Raw genomic sequence first — 12,500 nt, 5'->3', positions numbered from 1 at the left:
CCGTTTCGCGGCAATTCTCCGCCGTGCCGTGACTCTTCTCGCTCGCAGACGGCGCTGTCGCGTCGAACCGCTTTCGGGGGCCACCCTTCTCCTCCCCGCTCCTCGCAAGAATCTGCCGATTCCCATTCCTGCGACGAAGCCCGGAAGGGCGCCCACACAGCTGCGGTGACGTGAACGAGCGACCAGCTCTGGAGCTCGACGTACTTCGAAGGCAAACAGCGCAAATTGCGATCGCGCTGGCTTTGCGCACGGCGCGGGAATCGGCCGGCGTTTCATTCCCACGTTTTCCGTGCACGCAAGCGTGCGCTTCCGACTCTCTCGCAAACGTGCGCGCTACATGGCAACAGACGTTCGCGCCTCGTGCTTGGACCGCTCTTTCCCTGCAGGTATCCGACTCCATCCTGCGGCGGTCTTACTAGAGGCGCGCACTCGTCACGCTGCAGTAGTATTGCCTCGTTTCCGTCTTTTCGAAGAATTGGCACAACGGTTTGCCACCGTCTCCCTCTCGTGAGGCCGCTGGCGCGTGGCTTTAGCGCTCAACGTACTGTCCATGATGCCGACGCGGTCAAAACGAGTCGACGGACGCACGTTCCCTGTGCGCCGAAGTCTCTCTTGATATGTGATCCGACCCTCAGACAGACGAAGCCAAGGGAAGACCCAAGGCCGCAATGTGCGTTCAAAGAATCAGTGCTCAGTGTGTCCTGCAATTCACACCAAGTCTCGCAGCTGGCTGCGTTCTTCATCGACCCGAGAACCGAGTGATCCACCGCTTAGAGTCGTGAAAAATAGTTTGTTCAATTCAGTACAGTACAACCAGGGTTTTAGGCACGTGGCGTCTCCCTGTGTGTGGTTTCGAAGAGCGCCTTTCGGCGTGCGCTCCTCCAGTCTCGCTCTTTCGGCGGCCGCGTCTCAGCAGCTGAAAGCCTAATGGCACTCCACTCCTGCTACTCGCGCGTGTGTTTTGCGCCCACGCCTTCCTCGCTTGCCCTCGAGGCACCTTATGCCGTTTGCGCGCACTCGAAGCCGGTTTTACCTGCCAACCATCCACCGGACCCGTGTGTCTCGTGTGCACGTTCACATCGCTCCACTAAAAATTGCAAAGAGCGACAGAGCCATGATTAGGGCTAAGCCGCTGTGGAGTCTTTAACGGCTACACGGCCACGGGCAGGGCTTCACCCCCATCGACGTGCTTCGCTTCAGTCAGCAGTAGGTTCATAGAAGGGCCTCAAACACACACACACTTTCGCATCGGCAGATCGCCGCAGCATAACCGCTGTTGATCCAACAGCCTACTTGAGACGAAAGACAAGAGCCCGGCGCGCGTACTCGCGCAGCTCTCCAAAACCACTCGGCCAGTGCCAGGGACGGCTCCCTGCGCCGGCGCCACAACAAGTCTACTTGAGGCGGAAGACGAAGCCAGCAAGGGCCTGGCCGCAAGTGCGTTCGAAACCGGGACTACAGTCCCTCGTCTGTCCGTACTTCCTCTTTCGACGTGCGGCGCCTTCCCAAAGCGCACAAGTCCGCTAACCGCAGAACGCTTCCGACGTAGCAAAGCCGCGTTTCCTTCGGTACTTCGCAGCAACGCCGCCTTTCCCTCGGCGGCGGGCGAATAGCCTGCAGACGTCGTCGCATTAAACCGCGATCTCGACACCTCGCGCGTCACGAGCAGGAGCCGACCGGCAGCCTCCGGCCCTTTCGGACTCGGTGGCATTTGCCGCGGAGGACGGGAGAGCACTTTAGGCCACGGTTCCTTCCGTACTTGGCAGCCGCACCCTCATACCGACAGTTCCATGACCGACCGAGCGCCACACCGTTCCTTTAGTACTTGGGTGGCAACAAAGTCGGGTCGTTACTCCATACTCGCCGCAGGAAGCGACCGGCAGCCGCCAGCCTTTTCAGACTCGGCAGCGTTTGCCGCGGAGGACGGGAGAGCGCTCGCACCACGGTTCCGTGTGTGTACTAAGCGGCAGCGGCATTAGCTCTCGACCGTCAGTTCCTTGACCGACCGCACGCTTCGCCGTTCCCCTCGTACTGGGCAAAGCAGCAGGTCGGGTCGTCTTACTCCCATTCCGCGCAAGAGCGCCAAAGCGGACAGAAAGCCCACCCAGTGTGCGTTACGCCGTTTCTACCCGCGGGCGCGGCCAAGCCAACCGTCCAAGGTTGCAGCCGGCGTCCACTGGGCGCAACAAATTTGGCACGGGGCGCCCCTCAAAATTCAGGCAGTCCCCGGCATGTTCGGGTATAGCCGTCCCCGCGTCCAAGCGGGGCCAGCGGCGGAAAGCGTCGGGCGCAGCGAGCTGCTTCACCCACACGGGGTAGAAACAATGGCGCTCGCCACCCTTCACAATCCGGTAATGATCCTTCCGCAGGTTCACCTACGGAAACCTTGTTACGACTTTTACTTCCTCTAAATGATCAAGTTTGGTCATCTTTCCAACAGACCGGCGCAACCGAAAGGCCGCGCCGGACATCGGTCCGAAGACCTCACTAAATCATTCAATCGGTAGTAGCGACGGGCGGTGTGTACAAAGGGCAGGGACGTAATCAACGCGAGCTTATGACTCGCGCTTACTGGGAATTCCTCGTTCAAGGGGAACAATTGCAAGCCCCTATCCCAATCACGAAAGAAGTTCCACGGGTTACCCAGTCCTTTCAGACAGGGATAAAGACACGCTGCTTCCTTCAGTGTAGCGCGCGTGCGGCCCCGGACATCTAAGGGCATCACAGACCTGTTATTGCTCTGTTTCGTGCGGCTAGGAGCCGCTTGTCCCTCTAAGAAGGTTGTAAGGTGCTGGGAACCCCGCACCTATTTAATAGGCTAGAGTCTCGTTCGTTATCGGAATTAACCAGACAAATCGCTCCACCAACTAAGAACGGCCATGCACCACCATCCACCGAATCAAGAAAGAGCTCTCAATCTGTCAATCCTCCCAGTGTCCGGGCCGGGTAAGTTTTCCCGTGTTGAGTCAAATTAAGCCGCAGGCTCCACTCCTGGTGGTGCCCTTCCGTCAATTCCTTTAAGTTTCAGCTTTGCAACCATACTTCCCCCGGAACCCAAACACTTTGGTTTCCCGGAAGCTGCCCGCCGAGTCATTTGAGTAACTCAGGCGGATCGCTGGTTGGCATCGTTTATGGTCAGAACTAGGGCGGTATCTGATCGCCTTCGAACCTCTGACTTTCGTTCTTGATCAAAGAAAACATTCTTGGCAAATGCTTTCGCAGTAGTTCGTCTTGCGACGGTCCAAGAATTTCACCTCTAGCGCCGCAATACGAATGCCCCCGTCTGTCCCTCTTAATCATTACCTCGTATTCCAAAAACCAACAGAACAGAAACGAGGTCTTGTTCTATTATTCCATGCAAGTTTATTCAGGCGACTCGCCTGCGTTGAGCACTCTAATTTTTTCAAAGTAAAAGCACCGGCCTTCTCGAGGCACACAATGAAGTGCACCAAGAAAGGACCGGCATGATGTTCAGTCCGAGCCGTCGCATCGGGTAGATGCACTACTCGTCTGGAACTGAGATCCAACTACGAGCTTTTTAACCGCAGCAGCTTTAGTATACGCTATTGGAGCTGGAATTACCGCGGCTGCTGGCACCAGACTTGCCCTCCAATTGATCCTCGTTAAAGGATTTAGAGTGTACTCATTTCAATTACGGGGCCTCAAAAGAGTCCCGTATTGTTATTTTTCGTCACTACCTCCCCGTGCCGGGAGTGGGTAATTTGCGCGCCTGCTGCCTTCCTTGGATGTGGTAGCCGTTTCTCAGGCTCCCTCTCCGGAATCGAACCCTGATTCTCCGTTACCCGTAACAACCATGGTAAGCAAGTAACCTACCATCGAAAGTTGATAAGGCAGACACTTGAAAGAAACGTCGCCGGCTCGTGGCCATGCGATCAGCACAAAGTTATCCAGAGTCACCACACAATACGGGCCGAAACCCGATCGATCTTGGTCTAATAAAAGCACCCGTCGCCCAAAGGGCTTCAGGCTCACTGCATGTATTAGCTCTAGAATTGCCACAGTTATCCAAGTAGGAAGAAACGATCTAAGGAACCATAACTGATTTAATGAGCCATTCGCGGTTTCGCCTTATTTCGGCATGTACTTAGACATGCATGGCTTAATCTTTGAGACAAGCATATGATTACTGGCAGGATCAACCAGGTAATCGTTCAACTGCGCGTCCAGCCTTTCAAGCAGGCCGGACGCCGTTTTTGCGATGCCGAGGCCACCTTCAGGCGCCCCAACACGCTTCGTTCTCGCAAAGGGTAGCACTTTGCACAGTCCGAGACGACGGCGTTCGAGCTCGCTACGGCGCCCTCCCCGCAGGGCCGGGTATCGCCACGCGGCAAGAAGCACGCAACATTCTCGATAGACCGGTTGTGTCGACTCGATCGCGGCTTGCGGTTTCTCTCGAGCCCGCAGCACTGGTGGACCGACCGACACTTGCAACGTAGCCGAGACGGCAAAGCCGCTAGGCGACGGGTCACGCCCGCGCCTTCGGCGCTTTCGTATTTGATTCGTCCGAGGACGATGCGGAACACACTTCGATATCGTGGAAAAAGCGTCGTCCGACAACCAGCCCCTAACGCATCAAGCGGATGAGGCTGCAGACGTCAGCTGTGGGATCCACGGGAGCGATACCGGGGACACGCTTGACGGGCACGAAGCCCGCCGCATATCAAACACCCAGGTCGCTTTGGGGGCGACTGCTCTCTGGGACCCCCATATAATAGCAGCGATAAGTACCCAGACCTCCATGGGGCCGTACTCGTGCCACTTTCGACGAGCGTTTGGCGAAAATCGTGCCGCCTCGTAACGCCGCGAGCAAGATTGAAAGCTTACGTCGGCAGCACAATGCCGAAGTCGTGAAAGCGCAGCGCGTCTACCGAATGCGCGAACGGCAATTTCTCGCTAATGGCCAGTACGGTTTCCTGCACAATTGCCTTTCTGTCGCCCTACGGGGCCCCCGGCCGATCGATTCGAGGCACGCTAGCACGGCCCCTTCGCCATTTCCGAGCACGAGTGCGAACAGTGCGGGCGGCGTGCTCGACGCCCCGGCTGACGTCGTTTCGGACTTTGTCTCTTCGCGTGCTCGCGGCAACGCCGCGGCCAACGACGACGTCTGCGCGGTTCTTTGCCGGTTCCCGGCGTGCTATAGTGCAGCCCTCTGCAGGGTGACACCGGCTCCGTCGTGGCCGTGCGGCGGCTTGTACGCAAAAGTTGCGTCAAAGGCGTCGCGCTCGCGCCGCCCCGGCACACGCGGTTTCGGACTTTGTCTCTTCCAGCGCTCGCGTAGTCGTGGGCACGATTGTCGACTTCGGAACGGTGCGCGGACACCGCCACGAGCACGCGCAAGACGAAAATCGCACTACGGTACAATGTCGGCCGGGGCCCTACGGCCCCTTACAGTAGCAGCGATAAGTGCCCAGACCTCCATGGGGCCGTACTCGTGCGACGCGGCGGCGTACTGCGCCGAGCCGAGCGCCAATATTTGGCTTTTGCAGGGCGGATTCGAGCTCTGGCGATTGCCGCGGTACCGCCGCTCACCGATTCAAGGCACGCTAGCGCGGCCCCTTCGCCATTTCCGAGCACGCGTGCGAACAGTGCGGGCGGCGTGCTCGACGCCCCGGCTGACGTCGTTTCGGACTTTGTCTCTTCGCGTGCTCGCGGCAACGCCGCGGCCAACGACGACGTCTGCGCGGTTCTTTGCCGGTTCCCGGCGTGCTATAGTGCAGCCCTCTGCAGGGTGACACCGGCTCCGTCGTGGCCGTGCGGCGGCTTGTACGCAAAAGTTGCGTCAAAGGCGTCGCGCTCGCGCCGCCCCGGCACACGCGGTTTCGGACTTTGTCTCTTCCAGCGCTCGCGTAGTCGTGGGCACGATTGTCGACGTCGGAACGGTGCGCGGACTACGCCACGAGCACGCGCAAGCCGAAAATCGCACTACGGTACAATGTCGGCCGGGGCCGTACGGCCCCTTACAGTAGCAGCGATAAGTGCCCAGACCTCCATGGGGCCGTACTCGTGCGACGCGGCCGCGTACTGCGCCGAGCCGAGCGCCAATATTTGGCTTTTGCAGGGCGGATTCGAGCTCTGGCGATCGCCGCGGTACCGCCGCTCACCGATTCAAGGCACGCTAGCGCGGCCCCTTCGCCATTTCCGAGCACGCGTGCGAACAGTGCGGGCGGCGTGCTCGACGCCCCGGCTGACGTCGTTTCGGACTTTGTCTCTTCGCGTGCTCGCGGCAACGCCGCGGCCAACGACGACGTCTGCGCGGTTCTTTGCCGGTTCCCGGCGTGCTATAGTGCAGCCCTCTGCAGGGTGACACCGGCTCCGTCGTGGCCGTGCGGCGGCTTGTACGCAAAAGTTGCGTCAAAGGCGTCGCGCTCGCGCCGCCCCGGCACACGCGGTTTCGGACTTTGTCTCTTCCAGCGCTCGCAACCATGTCGGGGCCGACGCCGACGACTGCGTGGTGTTTCAACGATTGCCGGCGTGACACAATGCAGCTGCGTGCGGGATGCCAGCGATTCCGTCGTGTCCGTGCGGCGGCTTGTACGCAAAAGTTGCGTCAAAGGCGTCGCGCTCGCGCCGCCCCGGCACACGCGGTTTCGGACTTTGTCTCTTCCAGCGCTCGCGTAGTCGTGGGCACGATTGTCGACGTCGGAACGGTGCGCGGACTACGCCACGAGCACGCGCAAGCCGAAAATCGCACTACGGTACAATGTCGGCCGGGGCCGTACGGCCCCTTACAGTAGCAGCGATAAGTGCCCAGACCTCCATGGGGCCGTACTCGTGCGACGCGGCGGCGTACTGCGCCGAGCCGAGCGCCAATATTTGGCTTTTGCAGGGCGGATTCGAGCTCTGGCGATCGCCGCGGTACCGCCGCTCACCGATTCAAGGCACGCTAGCGCGGCCCCTTCGCCATTTCCGAGCACGCGTGCGAACAGTGCGGGCGGCGTGCTCGACGCCCCGGCTGACGTCGTTTCGGACTTTGTCTCTTCGCGTGCTCGCGGCAACGCCGCGGCCAACGACGACGTCTGCGCGGTTCTTTGCCGGTTCCCGGCGTGCTATAGTGCAGCCCTCTGCAGGGTGACACCGGCTCCGTCGTGGCCGTGCGGCGGCTTGTACGCAAAAGTTGCGTCAAAGGCGTCGCGCTCGCGCCGCCCCGGCACACGCGGTTTCGGACTTTGTCTCTTCCAGCGCTCGCAACCATGTCGGGGCCGACGCCGACGACTGCGTGGTGTTTCAACGATTGCCGGCGTGACACAATGCAGCTGCGTGCGGGATGCCAGCGATTCCGTCGTGGCGGTGCGGCGGCTTGTACGCAAAAGTTGCGTCAAAGGCGTCGCGCTCGCACCGCCCCGGCACACGTGGTTTCGGACTTTGTCTCTTCGAGCGCTCGCAGCGATGTCGAGGCGATCGCTTACGTCTGCACGGTTTCCGGTGTGCTACAATGCAGCAGTCTGCCGCACTACACCTCTTGGTTGCCGAGGCCAGCACGGCAATTTACTGAAGCGAGCGCATTGCGCCCAGGCGGCAGCGGACTTTGTGCTTTCGGGAGTGCTCTTGCTGTAAAATTTGAACGGCTGCAGCTGCGCGAAGCAAGTGTACCTATTTTCACTCTCTCTCTGTCTGCCTTTGAGGCGACTGTAATTTCACTTTAAACGCAACTGGAGGCGGGAGCAACCTGATGAGAGTAGGTGGACTTCGGTACATGTTGTAATTTAGAAATTGCTTTCAAGCTTTGAGGACATACACCTTCGCGCCATCTGCTTTCCCCGTCTCTTTGGCACTTTATAGTATGTGCTGCATGCTCTGCATTCCAAAGAAACACGCCTGTGTCTCTCCCTCTCTCACGTTCTTCTTCTTTTTGTAGCTGCTGTTGTAGAAGATGCTATGCTCTTTAATCGCTGTAACATAGAGTGCTTGCACAAGCCAACAACTGTTGCGCGTTTTTTTTTTTTTTTTTTCTCTTCCCAAGACGTTTCTGCCATTATTCACTAACTCTCGTTCTTAGTATGCAATGGAGCGTTAGCTCGCGCCATCTACCTTTCTTTCTGTATTGCAAAGTCCGCAGGTTTTCCTAGTTCCGTACACAGATGGCGCTAATGCGTTTTGGCGCCAGGTTCGAACGACCTCGCTGTACTCGTGTTTCCCATTTGAATGTTTCAAAGGGGTTTGCGACAGGGGGTGGTTCTTGTGCAAGGCTGAGCTTTCCAGCTGCGTTTAAGCTATGCTAGCATGTGTGCGTATATATATATATATATATATATAAATACACAAACACACACACACACACACACACACACACATGCATATATACATACACACACACGGTAATGGTAAAGATGATGAGGTAGCACTTTTTTTTTTTTTTTTACAATGCCTGTGTTTCAGATGGCGATCTTTCTCCCCTCTATGTTTCCGGTGGGAAGGAGTGTGCAGCGTTTTCTATATTTATTTTGTCATTCACTTCTATGTTGCTCGTCTTCGTACATGGGGCATGCTACCTAATTCTACCGGTCGATTCGACACGTTGCGATCCGTCCCGGCCTGTGCCGTATCAAAATTTTCAGTGGGCCTTGCGGTAAATAAAAAGAAATGAAGGAAATGCGCGTAGTATATTACAATTGCACACGGGCTTGAAACGAAGCCCTCAAGGAAGGTCACCTTGAGCGGTCGCATTCAGACGGAAGTAAGCATTCCCCTGGCGCGTTTTTTTCCGCTCGCCTGTTCCGTTTTCTACGAGGTTGCCTTGGTTGGTTTCGCGTTACAAGCAAGCTTGCACTCGGGTCTCGTTTCTACGCGACAGCGTTTCGTTAACAGCGAAAGACTGAGGCGTTGCGAGTTCATCCGTGAGATAGGGAGCGTTGAGTCTGTACACAGGCTGAATTTTATAATATTGCCCACGCTGTTGCTGAGGTTACCCATGTCGGCAGGGCGCCCACAAGGCAGTAGTACAATGAAGTGAAGTGAAGGACATCGCTTCTCGGCCTTTTGGCTAAGATCAAAGTGTAGTATCTGTTCTTATCAGCTTAATATCTGATACGGGTTCTATATGGACCCACGATATTAAACCTATTTTTGGAAGTTGGCGGAGTGCTTGAAGCCTGCTTCACCTCCGCCGCAGGTCGGCCCGGTATTGCACTACCTCCGGGATCGGCCCCGCTCACTTAGGTGAGACTTCATTCAATCAAAATGAAGAGCACAAGCTCAACGCGAGCAGTGACTTGACACGCACCATTCCTATACTACACGCAACGATGCCGGTTCGCGGACCACGAGAGTAATTAAACTGCCACTCCATCTGTGTGTAGCGTCGCACTTGTTGCGTCGCAAATGGGACAGCCGCTCCAGCAAATTTCTAGTTATGGGCTTCGAGAAAAATTAATGAAAGCAAAAGAAAGAACCAGAATTCCTATTTGTCCGATGTCTCTGAATGATTGTCTCCTGTAAAGAGCCACTTGGGGGGATGGGGGGTAGGATTAGCCGTGGGGTTCGCAATCAATATGAATCCCACTCAAAGCCAACACTGGATTTTGGAGTTCACTATCGCTTGGATCCGTAAACCACCGCGGCCACGCAAGCTCGCCCTGCCGCCGAAATCCGCTGCCCAAGTGGAAGAAAGATTCCCTATGAAAGAAAAATAGAGTGCCCGATTTCTGGCAACTACTGTGCAGCCTTTGTGTACACATTTTCGCAGCAGTGGGACCGAGCGCCTCGAAAACAAACTTGTCGTATGCCCAAATGTGGCGAAATATATTCAAGGGTTAAAAGGTGCCTCATCTTTCTAACCTGTATGTTACGAAGACCTGTTGCTACCTTTTCATCATGAACATCATCATCATCATCATCCTGGCTACGCCCACTGCAGGGCAAAGGCATCTGCCATGATCCTCCAAGTACCCCGGTCAGGTGCCGATTGTCGCCATGTAGTCCCTAATCTAATCTGCCCTCCTAACTTTCTGCCACCCCCTGCTACGCTTCCCTCCTCTTGGAATTCAGTCTGTAACCCTTAATGGCCACCGGTTATCTTCCCCCCAGATTGCATGCCCTGCGCATGCCCATTTGTTTTTCCTGGTTTAAACTTTGGTGTCATTAACGAGCGTTTCTTCTCGCACACCCCAATCTGCTCTATTCCGATCCCCCCGTGACGCCACACACCCATCATCCTTCTTTCCAGAGCCCGTTGCGTCGCCCTCAGTTACCCTTCGGTAATCCTCAAAGCTTTTTGTTGGGGCACTCGTGGCATCTTTCTCGTTTAATGAAGTCAAATTTTTTTCAGTTTTGGGGGAAAACTCAATGAGCTAGGCGCGATTGTGTCCCTGGCGCCGCTCTCAACAAGATGGCGGCGCCCATGCTTTTTGCCTGCAGGTTCGGCCCTACGCAGAACACGCCTGCCGGGCAGTGTAGCCACGTTGAAGGGGCAAAGCGTAGTGCAGTGAAGCGCTTGCTCGGGCGAAAAACGCAAATATGAGCCAAACAGGAATTTCCATTATTGGAAATTCCAGTTCAGTTTGCGCATTGCGTTCGCCTAAGGTAAAGAACACAAATGCGAGTGCCACAGCAGTCAAGTCAAAGCTTAGGATTGCGTATCATTTTTTTTTTTTTTTTTCTTTTCGTGCCTTTTACTCCTGGCCTGCGTGGCCCTAGCGCGCATGCACACGAAAGTAATGAAATGCTGAAAACACGAAATAATGCGGTGCGGCTGTATCATATCTATTTTGTGCGCTTTGTTCTTTGTGGACTACAGCGGTGTGCGTCATGAGAAAGTTTCGGTGCCCTTCTTGGGTGACCAGTGAAGCTATATTTAAAACCACATTGATTTGTACGGTTATTGCTACAAACTGCGTGTGGGTGTTTTTCTTTTTCGCTGCCAACGATGGGTTATCGCAACCGCGATCGGTTCTGCTGCTACGCTAGACGCGTGCTTGCCAACGGTTGGCTCTATACGCGACCCGCGACGCGTGGTCGGCACATTCAAGCAGTCAATTGCAAACCGTTCCAAGAAAAAGGATGTACTCCACTTGCCACCTAGTTCGACGATTGTACTTTCTGACCCTCGAGGAAGCGCCGCCTTCCCACGTTTTCTATAATACGATAAGATTCAGAGCGACCGCGACCACTTGTCTTTGTCAATATCTCGGAAACGCTTTCTTTGTTTTCTTTTTTTTTTTTTAAATCCAGATACTCAGACGCGCCCGTGTTCACGCGCACTTGTTCTCTCCGATAAGCAGGGAAGCTCGGTTGGGGTGGTGTCGGGCCTTGCGCATGCGCTGCTGAGCTCGTCGCTTCGCCGGCCGGTCGATGCTGGCGCGGTACTGGTAATGAACTTCGACGTGCATGGTGAAACGTCACTTTGTATTGCCACTGTAGACTAGCAATGCAATGTGTTTGCGAGCGATTGGATAAATGAGAAAGCGTGCACTGTCTACAGTTCATGCCCCTCTAGAGTAGTGGAAATGTTGCTCCAAGTGTTAGGTTTGTAATTTGCGCCTACGAACATGAACTAAACAAAGAAAATGGTCTGCAGCCGCCTTCGCTTCATAAAATTCCCGTACGAAGAAATTTCCGTGCGCGAATGAGAGAGCAAAAGAGAGAAACCATGTTAAGAAGAATGGCTGCCTTTTACGTGATCTCGCGCATGAAACCAGACGATAGATTAATTTTAGCCGTTCATTTTGATTTGCCGAATGTAAACCGGAACACTTTCTCCACGCGGTCTTCAGATTTGAATGGCAATCAATCACATCCTTTCTTTTTTTTTTTTTTTTCTGTTTCTTTCTATCTGGAACCGAAAGAATTCAGAACGCCATTTCAATCTTAGATTCGATTAGATATCGCGACTGGTATGCTGAAATATCACGCCTTATCTGGTGTTAACCTTCTTGATCACGGCAATAAAAAATCGCCAGTTCCCGAACTTTAATCGCGCCGAAGATGAACCGATATGCTGGATTCTTATTGTCATGATTTTATAGAAAGCGCTGGTTCTATGGCTAGCTTTGAGGAAAAGAAAAACATCGTTCAGGAATGTATAACTCTAAACAACTAAAAAAAAAAATCTGCCGGCAATTGGTACTACAACGAGAGTACTGAGAATACTGGAAAAGATGAAATCCAATCATGCTGAACTGAACTGAGATTATTTCATCAAGACATGCCCCGAAAAACGTGGCCACTTTCAATGATAATTTCAAATGTGATTTCTTTCTTTTTTTTTTTTCTTTTTTTTTTTTTTTACGACGGATAATAATTATCTTTCCAATGGCGGATGTGAAAATTTCAGAGCACGTCATTTTCGAAATCCCAAGGCCCCGGACGCATTCTCTCTTCTTTAAGTATTTTGGTGGTGCACACGGAGGAAAATTTCGCGCACGTAATTTATAAACTAGTAGTTGATTTTCTAGAAGAACACAAAGTGCTGACAAACGGCCAACCAGGACACAATTAAATTGGTATTACGCACGGTTTCGAAGCCGCGGTAACAAAAGGGTAAC

At 54.5% G+C, this 12,500-nt stretch overlaps 3 non-coding genes across 3 annotated transcripts; 1 reads left to right on the top strand and 2 right to left on the bottom strand.

Annotated features, from left to right (window-relative positions):
• Positions 1-625: 625 nt before the first annotated feature.
• On the bottom strand, positions 626-778 carry LOC140213867 (5.8S ribosomal RNA). The gene has a single exon (XR_011890856.1). It is a non-coding gene; the product is annotated as a 5.8S ribosomal RNA (ribosomal RNA).
• A 1,574-nt stretch (positions 779-2,352) lies between these two features.
• Positions 2,353-4,167, bottom strand: LOC140213841 (small subunit ribosomal RNA). Its single transcript, XR_011890822.1, has one exon. It is a non-coding gene; the product is annotated as a small subunit ribosomal RNA (ribosomal RNA).
• Positions 4,168-8,981: 4,814 nt separating this feature from the next.
• LOC140213809 (U2 spliceosomal RNA) lies at positions 8,982-9,173 on the top strand. Its single transcript, XR_011890794.1, has one exon. It is a non-coding gene; the product is annotated as a U2 spliceosomal RNA (small nuclear RNA).
• The last annotated feature ends 3,327 nt before the right edge of the window (positions 9,174-12,500 follow it).

This window comes from Dermacentor andersoni, chromosome 10 (genome assembly GCF_023375885.2).
Source record: "Dermacentor andersoni chromosome 10, qqDerAnde1_hic_scaffold, whole genome shotgun sequence".
In the NCBI taxonomy this organism is placed as follows: domain Eukaryota; kingdom Metazoa; phylum Arthropoda; class Arachnida; order Ixodida; family Ixodidae; genus Dermacentor; species Dermacentor andersoni.
This window is presented reverse-complemented; position numbering and strand designations above follow the sequence as displayed.